At 45.7% G+C, this 15,332-nt stretch overlaps 1 pseudogene; it reads left to right on the plus strand.

The window, feature by feature from the left end:
* The first annotated feature begins 14,577 nt into the window (after window positions 1-14,577).
* On the plus strand, window positions 14,578-14,734 carry LOC124596720 (annotated as a pseudogene).
* Window positions 14,735-15,332: the final 598 nt, after the last annotated feature.

A 15,332-nucleotide genomic window follows, 5' to 3' on the forward strand; every position in this document is an offset into this window, starting at 1 on the left:
TTTCGAAATTGTAAAGTGCTGCGAAAATAGTTAATGGTCGCTTTTGTAGGAGATTTCGTGATGTCTCAGCTTGCCTACATGGAAATTCAGGTCCTAATTGGACCTGTTTGTGGAAATAGTCCGACTAACACCGAATGCATTCTTCCTGATGATCATAATGGGACAGTCCATCTCCTACTGCTGATGCTGCCAGTGAGGCAGCGCTGTCCGCCTTTTCTTCTGAGGACGAGACTTTCTGCGGCAAAAAATATTTTGTACAGATCGCAATACTTCTCTGACAATTAAACCCTGCAAAAAGTCGTCTACGCATTGTCAAATGCATCTCACGTACTCCAGCCATTCTGATTTAGGTTCTCCTTGATTTCCCTAAATCGCTTCAGGCAAATGCCGGGATGATTCCTATGAAAGGGCATGGCCGACTTCCTTCTCTGTCCTTCCCTAATCCGATGAGACTGATGACCTCACTGTCTGGTCTCCTTCCCCAAACAACCCAACCCAACATCTCATGTACTCACCGTGCCACAGTGCAGGGCCGACGGAGGAAACTGCCGCCATAAACACGACCCATGACTGCAGTCGCAGAAGCGCATGTCAGCCAGAGAAACCACCCCCTGCCTCCCCCCCCCTCACCCCAGGGGTACCTAAGTGGTACGAGTTTGAACACTATCAATACTCGCAGTGCAAACACTCATCATACTGAATCTTCACAAATTTCCACAGAGTTTACACACTACACATGCGGTCCCATAGGGAACTCAATGCAAACTAGGTATTAGTTCAATATTCACCCGCAAAGAGGAGCCACAATCCAATTCACAGACATCCAGCACACACTTGAAGTTGAATAACTGAATGAAGATGTGTTCATAGTGATTATTCTGTTACATAAAGCTAGCGTGCTGAAAGAGACAACCAAAAGTCTATTGCATGCTTGTAATAAAGCATTTTTTTACATTCAGGCCTAGAGGAGGTTTCTACATAACATGATATTCCTTTTTGAAAATTCAGCCACCACATACATGTTATAGGATCTGAACAGGGCTGTATCACTAAATTAGTTTCTTGCACATGTAACAAACAAAACCTTTGTATGATGCTATAACAGGCTATTTTGTTTTTTCGTAACAAACTCAATTTCACCAGTTGAAACAACAGATTTATCATCTCGTGATGACCCTCCTCCTGCTCCAAAGTGTTGAACAGGTATGGTGCTTAGCAACAGGAATTAAAAAATGCGTTTAGACTACAAAAGTTTTGCGGTTTCTTCACCCACCTGCTCCATCCACCAAAATTAAATAGAAATGAACATACTCTAGTATATTTTGGACTCACAATGATTTCTTAGTTAGGGGATAATTGTGTGATCTGGATGGTGGAACCTATGCATGGAATGCACTGACATGAACCCCAACTTTGTGGTCTGAATATAAAAAAGAAGCAACTATGTGTTGGCTGCATTTACGAGTACCGAAAATACCAAAAAGTTTCGTGGAAGTGGTGAGATCGGTAAACCGAAAAGACTCTAGTGCTTTTTTAAAATTGTAATTACAACCCTTATTCATCGACAAGTATGCGACGGTGGGAAGCTTTTTTGCAATATGAAAACGACACCCAGCTGGTCCAAGTGTGGATGCACCATAATTTTTTTATAGACCTGTGACCGATAGAAATGTTATGCTGCTGCTTGGATGAAAAGGGACTGTGGCTTATGTTCCGACATGCGGTTCTGCGGCTGTTGTCGTGGGCCATGTTTATGGCAGCAGTTTCTTCCATTGTCGCTGCACTGTAGCACGGTGACTACATGGGATATATCTGACGATCTGTAGACCACTTTTTGCAGTGTTTAGTTGTCAGTGCAACATGGTGATCTGTAGAAAATAGGTTTTGCCACTCAGTCTCGACTGCAGTAAAAAAGGCAGATAATGCTCCTACACTGGCAGCAGCAGCGGTTCGACGGGTTATTCAGTAAGAGATCATCAGGAAGAATGCATTCGGTGTTATTCGGGCCAGTTCGCAGCTCGTGGTCGTGCGGTAGCGTTCTCGCTTTCCGCGCCCGGGTTCCCGGTTTCGATTCCCAGCGGGGTCAGGGCCTTTCTCTGCCTCGTGATGACTGGGTGTTGTGTGATATCCTTAGGTTAGTTAGGTTTAAGTAGTTCTAAGTTCTAGGGGACTGATGACCACAGATTTTAAGTCCCATAGTGCTCAGCGCCATTTGAACCATTTTTGTTATTCGGGCTATTTTCGTAAACAGGTCCTGTTAGGACAAGAATTTCCATGCAAGCAACTTGAGATATCACGAAAGCTCCTATGAAAGCGACTGTTAACTATTTCTGCAGCACCTTACAAATTCTGCGAAGGGGCTGATAAGTACTAGACGCGCTGTGTCGTTAGGATCGCGAGGTAGAATGCAATCGGTGTTATTGTGGGCTATTTTCGTGAACAAGTATTTTTATGACCAGAATTTCCATGTAGACAAGCTGAGACATAACGAAAGCTCCTACAAAAGCGACTCTTAAATACTTCTTCTGGACTTCACAATTTCCAAGGGGTAGACTTGGCTCCTATTTACATAGACATGTGACGTCAGTATAAATTTGAGAATGTTTTAGTTGCACCTGCGAGGGTGGGCCGATAAGCCAATATCTCTCTGAGGGTGATCCACTATGCAAACATTCCTCTCAGCTATGCGCCATCATGCCAGCAACAGTGCCTAGACCAACACATATTTCGACAGGTGTTTCTCAGGTGTCATGTATCAAAGTGATGTCGCCACCTCATCCTTGTGGGACCCAAATTGGACCTGCAAGTGGTTCGGCAGCTGACAGCCATGCCTTCAGTCCTTGGGGGCCACTGGCGCATCCTGACTCCTGGGAGCGAGTGTGCCAACATCCTGTGTGGTCCAGTGGACAGGAAGTGGCGGGTGGTGCTGTGCTTCGAGGTCGAAAGATTTTTAACTATGTGTAATTACATGTGATGTGTGTTTCATGACGGTATTCCTTCCACAATCGATGTAATTACTTCTCACAAGACCTGATCTTTCCAAACAACAGAAAACGATGAGCAAGAGAAATCCAAGCCCTGTAAATCGATTTTTTTTTTTTTTTTTTTTTTTGTAAAGAATACATACCCTCGAATTTCCCTTCATGAGATCCTTCCTCTCCATCATAGAGCCACCAGTTTCCAGGTATAGGAGGGGTGGGGGGAGAGGAGGGGGCAAAGGGGGTGGGCATGAGGTGATGGGGTTGGTGACCGATTTGCTGAAAAATTCTTTTAACAAATAAATAAACTATATTCCATACACTGCCTTGAATCCCCTAAATTTTTTAAATAAACAATATTCCACACATTGTCTAAATTTTTTAAACAATATTCCATACACTGCAATACAATTCTGGATAAATTCTTTAACTAAACAAATAAACCATATTCCACACACCGTCATAAAAAACCAACAATAGTGTATACATATTCTTCATCGGTTAAACAATATTCTATACACTAAAATAGAAATCCCTCCAAATGGCTAATCAACTGAGTCTCTTACCCGACAATTTCTGGGAGGGATGGGGTGAGGGGATGGGATTTACCAGTTGGGAGAGGTTAATTAATTGATCGAATTAATTAATTATTGAATCTAATTGATAAGAGTGAGGGGGGGGGGGCTATTCCAATAACTCAGAATTGAAAGTGTACCGCCGGCCAGAGTGGCCTTGGGTTTCTGGGCGCTACAGTCTGGAACCGAGCGGCCGCTACGGTCGCAGGTTCGAATCCTGCCTCGGGTATGGATGTGTGTGATGTCCTTAGGTTAGTTAGGTTTAATTAGATCTAAGTTAAGTCGCATAGCTTCAGAGCCATTTGAACCATTTGAAAGTGTACCTGTGGCAGAGAGGGAAGTAGTTACCTGAAGGGTGCAGGGGAAGGGAGGGGATGTGGTAGGGAAACAATATGTTAAGGACCTGTCAATGACTCGCTTCCCACGCCCGGGTTCCCGGGTTCGATTCCCGGCGGGGTCAGGGATTTTCTCTGCCTCGTGATGGCTGGGTGTTGAGTGCTGTCCTTAGGTTAGTTAGGTTTAAGTAGTTCTAAGTTCTAGGGGACTTATGACCACAGCAGTTGAGTCCCATAGTGCTCAGAGCCATTTGAACCATTTGAACCTGTCAATGAAAAGGAAGGATACTTTCAACAGAATAATAGGTGAAGGACCTGTCAATCAAAGCAGAACAATCTGTTAATGTCATGTCAATCGAAGGTGAACAATAGGTTTGCCCCTGAGTGCATACCTGGCCCTGATGTTGGCAACCTGCGCTAGGAAAATGCGCTGATACGAACGCTGTCCTACTACTCCCCATACCATCACATAGCCCACCCATCTCGTAGACCATCAAATAAGTGCTGAAATTAACATCCCTATCCAATGGATGCATCACCAACCAGGTGCTTAACCTCCCTACATCATCCATGGTGGAGAGGTTTGGAACTTAAACAAGGACACTGGCGCAGAGACTGTTGGTAAGGGACTTTATGCTACCAATGTTTGTGTTCCATTTGCTATAGGTGCAGAGCGGAAATTGTCAACACATGTGGCATACCCAGATGATCACCCATCCCGGTGTTGGCCACATGCATCAGTGCTTAACTTGAGTAATCTCACAGTATCTGGTGCAGCCCTCTTTTTTCTTTCTATGCAAAGGATCCTTCCTTGCTCCTAAAGGGAGGAGTGAGGGCAAAGTGAGCCAGAGTCACAACCTGAGGCCACCTTGTAACAATACCCTGTTCCCTCTCCAGGAACCAGGGGAAGGAAAGCAAATCAGAGCAACAATTTATTTTTTTATTATACAGGGTGGTCCATTGAACGTGACCTAGCCAAATATCACACGAAATAAGAGCCAAACGAAAAAACTACAAAGAACCAAACTTGTCTAGTTTGAAGGGGGAAACCAGATGGCGCTATGGTTGGCCCGGTAGATGACGCTGCCATAAGTCAAACGGATATCAACTGCGTTTTTTTTAAAATAGGAATCTCCATTTTTTATTACATATTCGTGTAGTAAGTAAAGAAATGTGTTTTAGTTGGATCACTTTTTTCGCTTTGTAATAGATGGCGCTGTAATAGTCACAAACATATGGCTCACAATTTTAGACGATCAGTTGGTAACAAGTAGGTTTTTTAAATTAAAATACAGAACATAGGTACGGTTGAACATTTTATTTCGGTTGTTGCAAGGTGGTAAATGTACCATTGTGAACTTATCATTTCTGAGAACGCATGCTGTTACAGCGTGATTACCTGTAAATAGCACATTAATGCAATAAATACTCAAAATTATGTCTGTCAACCTCAATGCATTTGGTAATATGTGTAACGACATACCTCTCAACACCGAGTAGTTCGCCTTCCGTAATGTTCACACATGCATTGACAATGCACTGACGCATGTGGTCAGGCGTTGTCGGTGGGTCACGATAGCAAATATCCTTCAACGTTCCCCACAGAAAGAAATCCAGGGACGTCAGATCCGGTGAACGTGCGGGCCATAGTATGGTGCTTCGATGACCAATACACCTGTCATGAAATATGCTATTCAAATCCACCTCAACCGCACGTGAGCTATGTGTTGGACATCCATCAAGTTGGAAGTACATCGCCATTCTGTCATGCAGTGAAACATTTTGTAGTAACATCGGAAGAACATTACGTAGGAAATCAGCATACACTGCACCATTTAGATTGCCATCAATAAAATGGGGCCAATTATCTTTCCTCCCACAATGCCGCACCATACATTAACCCGCCAAGATCGCTGATGTTCCACTTGTCACAGCCATCGTGGATTTTCCGGTGCCCAATAGTGCAAATTATGCCAGTTTACGTTACCGCTGTTGGTGAATGATGCTTCGTCGCTAAATAGAATGAGTGCAAAAAATTCTGTCATCGTCCCGTAATTTCTCTTCTGCCCAGTTGCAGAACTGTACACGACGTTAAAACTCATCGCCATGCAATTCGTGGTGCACAGAAATATGGTACGGGTGCAATCGATGTTAATGTAGCATTCTCAACACCAACGTTTTTGAGATTGCCGATTCTCGCGCAATTTGTCTGCTACTGATGTGCGGATTAGCCGCAGCTAAAACACCTGCTTGGGCATCATCATTTGTTGCAGGTCGTGTTTGACGTTTCATATGTGGATGAACACTTACTGTTTCCTTAAATAACGTAACTATCCGGCGAACGGTCCGAACACTTGGATGATGTCGTCCAGGATACCGAGCAGCATACATAGCACAGGCCCGTTGGTCATGTTGATCACAATAGCCATACATCAACACGATATCGATCTTTTCCGCAATTGATAAACGGTCCATTTTAACATGGGTAATGTATCACGAAGCAAATACCGTCCGCACTGGCGGAATTTTACGTGATACCACGGACTTATACGTTTGTGACTATTACCATGCCATCTATCACAAAGCGAAAGAAGTGGTCCAACTAAAACATTCATATTTCTTTACATACTACACGAATATGTAATAAAAATGGGGGTTCCTACTTAAAAAAAACGCAGTTGATATCCGTTTGACCTATGGCAGCGCCATCTAGCGGGCCAACTATAGCGCCATCTGGTTTCCCCCTTCAAGCTAGACGAGTTTCGTTCTTTGTAGTTTTTTTCGATTGATGCTTATTTCGTGAGATATTTGGCCCAGTCACTATTAATGGACCACCTTGCATATATACGACTACTCCAAATACCCTTCCCCTTTTGTGTGGGTTTTTGTGATACTGCTGAGCATATCAGGAACTGACGCAATGAGGAGGAAATGACACAGTACTACACTCGGTGGGACTATCCACACATAGTTATTAAGAGAAGAACATTCCAATGACCTGAGAATAAATGGTGTTAAAAGTGGAAAATACCTGGACCTACTCGTCATTGAACTAGCCTCTCAACTCTGGGGTGAGTTTATTAGAAACTACAGAGAAAATTGGAGAAAAATGGTTGATGTTTCGGATTGCAGACAAATGCGCAATGTCGTTCATTATGGAGGTACCTAAAATGAAGGATTTTTTTCCCACTTTCAGCAAACAAATCCACTTCATGGAAATCGTCTCCATTAATAGGAGTATCCCAAGTCTGGATAGAGAAGCAAGGAATTGGGATGTTCGAAAGCTGGACAGGGATTGAGAGAGTGTGCAGTGCATGGGCCTGCAGTAATAGGCCCAAAACGCATGTTTGACAGTGTAGCCACAGCACCATTTGAAATCTGACTGAAAAGGGCTATCACCCTGTAGGGGATGTAATAGGGGCCTAAATATCTCATGAACTGCAGGAGTGTGATGAACCCAATGCTGCTAGTATGTGGTGGATCATGAATGGTGGTTTGTGGAGTGTGTGTGTGACGTTGGGTATATGTAATGCCAAACAAACATTTATATACTGTGTCCATTGTAAAAGACTGAGGTGTCATAAACGATTATGAAGGAGACCAGTTCGTAATTGGGGCAGTAGGTGCTGGCAGTAGAGGGAAATCATGCAGTGCAGATCACTTTCAAAATCGAGTCCTAAGCATTAGATAGTAGCTGCTACATGCAGTGGAGCAGCGTTGTCCATGGGAAGCCCAGCACTTAAAATACAGCGCTCGATTTGTGAACATCAGCTCAGCTACCAGGAGCCTCACTGTAGGTGGTAATCCATGCCAATGACTCTCTATCTCAGCACCACTGTGAAGAATGACGAGATGGTCCACATAAGCATTGGAGCTGAGTATGTGCCCACTGAGAGATATCCCAGACAGGCTGTAGAGTAACAGTTCCATGGCAAAAGCATACAACATTGCAGAGAGTGGGCAACCTTGATGCACCGAATGAAAGACAAAGATGCGAGGAGTGAGATGGATATTGTAAAGTACATGGGAAGTTGCTCCACAAGGGAGATGCATTATGACATCAATGTTGTATTCATGGTATACATGGTGGAGCACCCCTTCCCAGTAGTTGTGATCGACCCAATCGAATGCCTGCCTGAAGTCAAGAGTGGCCAATAGTCCAGGCATATGATGAGTATGAGCAAGAACAATTATGCCCCGTTAGTGGCTGAGGGCAGTGCAGATGTTATTGACACCTCCCAAAGAGGTCTGATTAGGAGTACAATGTAATGGACCAATGGACCATATGTTTAAGCTGTGCAGCCAACAGGCAAATAAAGACCTTCGTGTCACTGTTGAGCAACATAAACGAATAATAGTCGATGTTAGTGACATATACCCTGAGGTTTGTGGATGGGAATGGAGAGACAATCGAGGGAATTGTCCGGGATCTGCACAATAGGTGACATAAGACCCTGACAGATTTTTGTCCACAATGGCTCCAGTAGCAGACAAAATGTTTGATAAAAGTCTCATGAAAGGCCATCAGAACCAGGAAACTTGTTTGTAAAACCTGCCTGGATAGCATCATGGACTTTGCCCTTTGGGAATTGGCAAGCAGAGCCATTGTTGCATCCCCAGAAACTAACCCAGTGGATAATTGGGACACAGCCAAAATACTGGCAGGGTGGTGACAGTGTAGTGTACAATGTGACATAATGTGCATGGGGAGCAGACCCTATAATGCATTAGGTATCTATGTGCCACCCATCATCAGTCAGAAGAACATTAATCAAAGTCCTCCAATGGTGGCACCATTCCAAAAACATGTGGTACACAGACGTATACTGCTACACTAATCCATGATCCATGAACACACTGACCACACATTCTTCAAGATGACATCAAGAGATGGCAGTGAGCTGTGCTTTGGCATAAATCATCATCACCTGATAGTCTAGTAAATACAGCATCATAATAAATTCCTGTAGAATGGTGAAGTAGAAATCCTGGGTTTGTTATCACACTGTGACCACCCTTCCATAATGAATCACAGCCTTGATAAGGGCAGGCTTGCCGCGAAGCACCCAACATGGCAGAATATAGTCAATGCTTTTGTGATGAGCTGTCAGCAGTCGGGTGAAGTAAGTTGAACTGTGTTCACCTTTCATAGTTCCCAATCACACCACACTCTTTAGCGGCAGATACACTCCTGGAAATGGAAAAAAGAACACATTGACACCGGTGTGTCAGACCCACCATACTTGCTCCGGACACTGCGAGAGGGCTGTACAAGCAATGATCACACGCACGGCACAGCGGACACACCAGGAACCGCGGTGTTGGCCGTCGAATGGCGCTAGCTGCGCAGCATTTGTGCACCGCCGCCGTCAATGTCAGCCAGTTTGCCGTGGCATACGGAGCTCCATCGCAGTCTTTAACACTGGTAGCATGCCGCGACAGCGTGGACGTGAACCGTATGTGCAGTTGACGGACTTTGAGCGAGGGCGTATAGTGGGCATGCGGGAGGCGGGGTGGACGTTCCGCCGAATTGCTCAACACGTGGGGCGTGAGGTCTCCACAGTACATCGATGTTGTCGCCAGTGGTCGGCGGAAGGTGCACGTGCCCGTCGATCTGGGACCGGACCGCAGCGACGCACGGATGCACGCCAAGACCGTAGGATCCTACGCAGTGCCGTAGGGGACCGCACCGCCACTTCCCAGCAAATTAGGGACACTGTTGCTCCTGGGGTATCGGCGAGGACCATTCGCAACCGTCTCCATGAAGCTGGGCTACGGTCCCGCACACCGTTAGGCCGTCTTCCGCTCACGCCCCAACATCGTGCAGCCCGCCTCCAGTGGTGTCGCGACAGGCGTGAATGGAGGGACGAATGGAGACGTGTCGTCTTCAGCGATGAGAGTCGCTTCTGCCTTGGTGCCAATGATGGTCGTATGCGTGTTTGGCGCCGTGCAGGTGAGCGCCACAATCAGGACTGCATACGACTGAGGCACACAGGGCCAACACCCGGCATCATGGTGTGGGGAGCGATCTCCTACACTGGCCGTACACCACTGGTGATCGTCGAGGGGACACTGAATAGTGCACGGTACATCCAAACCGTCATCGAACCCATCGTTCTACCATTCCTAGACCGGCAAGGGAACTTGCTGTTCCAACAGGACAATGCACGTCCGCATGTATCCCGTGCCACCCAACGTGCTCTAGAAGGTGTAAGTCAACTACCCTGGCCAGCAAGATCTCCGGATCTGTCCCCCATTGAGCATGTTTGGGACTGGATGAAGTGTCGTGTCACGTGGTCTGCACGTCCAGCACGAACGCTGGTCCAACTGAGGCGCCAGGTGGAAATGGCATGGCAAGCCGTTCCACAGGACTACATCCAGCATCTCTACGATCGTCTCCGTGGGAGAATAGAAGCCCGCATTGCTGCGAAAGGTGGATATACACTGTACTAGTGCCGACATTGTGCATGCTTTGTTGCCTGTGTCTATGTGCCTGTGGTTCTGTCAGTTTGATCATGTGATCTATCTGACCCCAGGAATGTGTCAATAAAGTTTCCCCTTCCTGGGACAATGAATTCACGGTGTTCTTATTTCAATTTCCAGGAGTGTATATGCGCCATGGTTAGAGAGAGCAATGGACCAGACTTCAACAGCCTGCACCCTGCCGACAATATCACAGAAGGTATAAACATGATCAAGGCATGTAGGAGAATCGTTACTGAAGAGCCTACACCCCAGATGATCAACATAAATATGCTCCCAAGTGTCCACAAGGCTGAGGTGCTAGAAAATTGCTGCTAGTGCTATACACAGAGAATGACATGACAGTTGGTTTTTAGGCCACTGGTTGGATTTGAAGCCACATCCCACAATTAAGGTATTCTGTTGTCCCAGGAAGAGCGATGTGACTGCCTCAGAGAAGAAAGTAAAACATTCACAGCAGTGGACCAAACCAAATTTAGCATTGATGTGAGTGATCCTGAAGTCACTGAATGTGAGAGCCATACCTCTGGTATCGTGGAGATAGGCAACTGTATCAGTGTGGATACTGTCACATAAGAGGACTGCCACTCCACCACCAGTAGGGGATGCTTGGGAGATGTGTGCTGTGAAGCTAAGGGGAGCACAGAAGATTGAAACATGCACCTCCTGAAGGAGGCCAACGTCAAGGTTCCCAGCACACCGAATATCATGGAGTAATGCCAGTATGTGGACTGCACGAATGGTATAGACATTGACTGTCGCTATAAAAACCTGCAATCGCCAGGCAATGGAAATATGGAGGAAGCATGAGAAACTCCCCTTTAGGCCCTTTTAGAAGGACCCATCACTAGGATGGGGAGGGAGCTCACCTCAACAAGGGCATTGCATCGCTCTGTATACCACCAGAACATCCATACTCAGCATCGATGTTGTCCGCCCATGAGACAGACATCTCACCAGCCTGGGTCATAGATCACTATCTGAGGTGTGCCCATAGGTAGCGTCTGACACAGAAAGAGAGGTAGCCATATCTTGCACAAGTTGAGGAAGGTTGGTGTCCTTAGGTGGACTGCTGACCAGAGATGGTGGGGATAGACATCACATCATCTGGTGTGAATGCACTGGAGGAGAGCACATCACCAGCAGGCAGTTATCAGAAGAGATATGGCGCTGTCTCTTCCATTCCCTCAGTGACCATTCCTTCCTAACGTATTGTTCCATGTCATATGGTGAACAACTGTCGCCTGACGGCCAGACAGCAGAAAGGCAGCGGCTGGTATAGCCCCATGGTCAACAAGCAAGGGGTTGGGACAGATGGCTTGTATCTGCTTATGTCCATCGTCCACTGTTACTGCATATGGCAAAAATGTAAGAGAGACACACAAACCATCCATCCCTCGGCAGATATGAATCAGCGCCAGTGCTGACTGATACAGAGTGGGCCTAGAAGGTATCCCTGCAGTGGAAACATAAGATAGAGGTAGCACAGTGAGTGCCACAGGTTGAGTGGCTGTTCTGATTAGTGTTTGAACCAGTCTACGTTAGAGAGATTCAGAGTGGACGTGACCTTCCTGGCACAACCTGAACAAGTGCATTGTTGGCCATAATACATGATGAAAGCCCTGGAGCCAGCAATAATGAGGTAAGAAGGCAATGGTTTCTGCAGTTCAGTTTTTATCTGACATATCTTAGAGGATGCAATAGGTTTCGAATGTCTTCCAAGTTTCAGCCACATGACTGACAGCATTGCCACAAGGCAGCTTGACCAGCCATGACAGCTCCCTTAGGGCCGGCACAGTATTGGAACTTGAGATCAGTATCATGGTACTGCACAACATTAGTGCACAGTTCTTCATTCACCAGCTTTATGTACATATAAGAGTTGGGGTAATGTTCGTTCTGGATCATTTTGTATGTGTAGGTTGCATTTATTCAGGGGTAAATTATCCCCTCCCCTTAACCTATTGTTATGAAAATTGATTTATAACCCTTGAGAGTTGATTTACGACCCCTCGGAAATAATTAATCCTTCTGAAGAGTTCCCCATCTCTCACCTGATCCACTGCCCCTCTGGGAAATCTTCAATGTCCCCTCCCTCTCCCTGACACCAGCACACTTTAGATACCAAAGAAATTGATTAATTAATTAAATTGATCAATTAATTACCTCCTCCCCCTCTGGGAAATCCACCAGCCCACCCCTCCCCACTCCCCAGCTTCCCTCCCCATCTGGAAATATGTTTTATTTACTTTTGTGAGACATGGGGCTCCCCAATTTAGGTAGAGCTCACATCTGCACATAGCACCCCCTCTATCCCCCCCCCACATCCAATGATGTAATAGCTGTAAGCACCGATGAATAGAATGAACCTGCGGTATATTAGTCCTGATGTTGGGCCCCCTGCACATGTGTCTGTCGTCAGACATCAGGCAGAGTCCCAAGCACATGTCTGCATGTCATGGAGCTCAAAAACTGCCCAATGTACTAATTACACATCACTCTAGTGAATACCACGGAACACAGACAAGAAGCTAATGTCCTGTGATATTCGATACCTGGTAAACTACCTCTGCTCTCTCTCAAGTGGCTTCTTCTTGCTTTAACACCTGCACCTCAAACCCATATCACACATCCAGACATGAGGTTTTCATCACGCCTCAGAATACTGTGTTCCTGTTGGCTAATGCTCAGGACAATTGGGATATCGCCGGCCACTTTGACCGAGCGGTTCTAGGCGCATCAATCTGGAACAGCGCGACCGCTACAATCGCAGGCTCGAATCCTGCCTCGGGCATGGATGGGTGTGATATCATTAGGTTAGTTAGATTTAAGTAGTTCTATGTTCTAGGGGACTGATGACTTCAGATGTTAAGTCCCATAGTGATCAGAGCCATATGAACCATTCTTTTGGAATAGGGGAATCAAAAATGGCGGGGAAGTGTACATTTGCACTATCCCATCAAATTAATTGTTTAATAATTGACGGAAGTCAAATAGATCGCTTAAAACACTCAACACCACCTTACAACGAGTCTTAATTGCAGTGAAACATATTTTCAGCATTTGAGAATCACACACAAAGATTTTGCATATCAAGTAATTAAATTTCCGTCACAAACAGATCACAGAGCTAAAGATTTACGAGGTCTTCTATGCACTGATGTTTGAGAACACAAGCACGCTTCTCCATCACAAGTTTTTCACCTTACACTAAATATATCCGGCGCGAAAAACCTTCCAACTCCACACACTCTTGATCATAAAGCGTGCACCATTCACTGACTGTTGTGGAGCTGCGGTCGCACCTGTCAGGAGAGGACTAGAGACCCTCACTCGTGTCGGACATTCCGGCAATTGCACACACACCTCCAGGTATCCACATGCCAGCTACACCAGAAGCTCAGAGTCTGGAGATACTTTCATCGTGACCACCAAGCGGTCAATCAATCAATTTGCCTGGGTGAGGGGGGAGGGAGTGGGCGGGAGGAGTAATCGTGTAGCACAAACACTCGACATACTGAATATTCTCACACAACACACGTTTACTTCTGTCACTGCTGAACCAGCATATAGCTACTTCGGTACTCAACCAGCCAAAGGATGCTACGACTTGTCAGTGAGACTGCAGGCAAGAGCCGACAGGTCAAAGCATTCTTTGTAGCCACAGGTCACGCAACACTAAGCCACGGCATCCAGTCAACCAAAGCCTCATGCCACGGCACTGTGCAAGACAAGCAGGTCGGCTTGGATGTATAGCTCTAACTGTAATTCCACCCTCTGTATAAACACTTCACCTTTAAAAAATCCACTTTACCCAATCCAAAATGACTTCGTTGTAGTTGATATGCCTCGAATTCAAATGTGTGTGAAATCTTACGGGGCTTATCTGCAAAGGTCATCAGTCCCTAACTTTACACACTACCTAACCTAAATTATCCTAGCGACAAACACACACACCCACGCCCGAGGGAGGACTCGAACCTCCGCCGGGACCAGCCGCACAGCCCATGACTGCAGCGCCCTATACCGCTCGGCTAATACCGCGTGGCTGATATGCCTCGAAATTCTCACACAAAATGTATATTCCTTCCTTTTATATGAGTTATTTTCGAAGACAGAAGAAATCGGAGCATGCACACATTTTCACATCGCTAAAATATCGATACGTGTTGTGAAAATCGTGTACAACATTATGGCACAAGCCACATTTCCTCTAAGTATTTTCTGATCAGGTAAAACAAATCTGTTCTTATCGGCTTAATATCTGTTACGTTCTGCATCACAGGTCTAGCATATTAAACTCATTTTTGGCTCATGATTGAGTACATGTTCTATCTCCGTCTCGGGAAGCCTCCTCGCCTTTGAACTCTCTGAAAGTAGCCAAATGCCTCATCACGTAGGAATTGTAAATATCAGCTTAATACTAAGTATCAGGATGTATGAGACAGGCGAAATACCCTCAGACTTCAAGAAGAATATAGTAATTCCAATCCAAAAGAAAGTAGGTGTTGACACATGTGAAAATTACCAAGCCGGCCGAAGTGGCCGTGCGGTTAAAGGCGCTGCAGTCTGGAACAGCAAGACCGCTACGATCGCAGGTTCGAATCCTGCCTCGGGCATGGCTGTTTGTGATGTCCTTAGGTTAGTTAGGTTTAACTAGTTCTAAGTTCTAGGGGACTAATGACCTCAGCAGTTGAGTCCCATAGTGCTCAGAGCCATTTGAACCAAAATTACCAAACTATGAGTTTAATAAGTCACAGCTGCAAAATACTAACGCGAATTCTTTACAGACGAATGGAAAAACTGACAGAAGCCGACCTCGGGGAAGATCAGATTGGATTCCGTAAAAATGTTGGAACACGTGAGGCTATACTGACCCTACAACTTATCTTAGAAGAAAGATTAAGGAAAGGCAAACCTACGTTTCTAGCATTTGTAGACTTAGAGAAAGCTTTTGACAA

The sequence above is a fragment of the Schistocerca americana genome, chromosome 2 (assembly GCF_021461395.2).
Source record: "Schistocerca americana isolate TAMUIC-IGC-003095 chromosome 2, iqSchAmer2.1, whole genome shotgun sequence".
Lineage (NCBI taxonomy): Eukaryota > Metazoa > Arthropoda > Insecta > Orthoptera > Acrididae > Schistocerca > Schistocerca americana.